Genomic DNA, 1,373 nt, shown 5'->3' with positions numbered 1-1,373 from the left:
AAGATCAACAATATGCTACAAACAACATGACAAAGGCTGACATGCATAAAAGGGCTTGGACCCCGGTCATAACTGCTTTGCAGTTCTAGTTCTTTTTAAAATTGCTGGAGTGTTTCGAACTGTGATCTAAAGTTAACGTCAGCTGTTTTAAATGCATTTTTTGCCTGGTGTTAAAAACGGGAGCAGCAGAATTAGGCAGAGAAGCTGTGAGCGCTGTGTGTGATAAGTCCTCATAAGGATAGCAAGATGGATGTGTGTCTCTCCCTTTTTTTCTCTGTGTTGCTGTTTTTGCATCAAAAAAGCTGGGAACATAGTCATTTTATGTAACAAAATATATTAATATTATTAATATACAAATAAAAACCGAATATTTAGCACTTGATAAAATAAGTAATGGATTTATTTATTTATTTTATTTTTAAGAAAGGCCTGAAAGAAGAAATCCTGTGTGGCAGCACTTTATACAGCCTCTTCAGACAAGGCTTATATAATTAATGTTTTTTTAGTTTGTTTTGTTTTAAATTAAGACTTATGTAACATTTATCATCATTCTTATTTTTATCATGTTAATGGAAGGAGGAAAAAAAGTAGTAATCAGCTTCAAGAATCAGCCAAAAAATATTGGCTGCAGTGTTGTTTTAGTCACTCTGTATTTATGTTTTTTTCATTATTCAAAATACTGTGTGTTAGATGAGTTTTAATGGTGCAACTTCAAACTAACATGTAATATTCTTTTATGCTATTTTAACCAGACTGTACCTGGCTGCAATGCATTTCAATGAAAATGCACGTCTGCAGACAACTACCTCATCTGGAGAGCCCATGTAGATTATTCTTTCCCAAGTTCAAGAAGGGAGAAGGCACAGCAAAGTCTATCAGAACTCCTGAAACCCTAAGTAAGTCTTACCACCTTAGTCACTTTTAGTATGCCAACTTGATTTCAATAAATCAAAACCATCCATACTTTAACTATATCTCCCTTATTCAAATTCGTGTCACAAAGGCATGTGATGTGTGAAAGTGTTGAATGAGAAACTTTTCCTCACAATGTTAAACAAAAATTACAAAAATAAGTGACACTTTACTGTTTCTACTATGCAAAGACTGTGTACATTTTAATGTTGTTGATGTTTTCCAGACTGCGCTGTGGATTCATCTCCAGTTGTCCCAGACAAGGCCAGCATCTCCACACCACCTCCTGACGCACGCATCTTCACTACACGTCCTGATGCCACATCTTCACACCACACTCTGCACCACATCTGAACTCAGTCCACACCCAGTGGGAGGACCATTCACAACACGATCACACATACTTCCACACATCTCGCAGAAAGGACGTGCAGGACAAGATGACTCAGTGTGATGAGGTT

Source organism: Austrofundulus limnaeus, unplaced genomic scaffold (assembly GCF_001266775.1).
Source record: "Austrofundulus limnaeus strain Quisiro unplaced genomic scaffold, Austrofundulus_limnaeus-1.0 Scaffold149, whole genome shotgun sequence".
In the NCBI taxonomy this organism is placed as follows: Eukaryota; Metazoa; Chordata; class Actinopteri; order Cyprinodontiformes; family Rivulidae; genus Austrofundulus; species Austrofundulus limnaeus.
Note: the sequence above shows the minus strand (reverse complement) of the source record.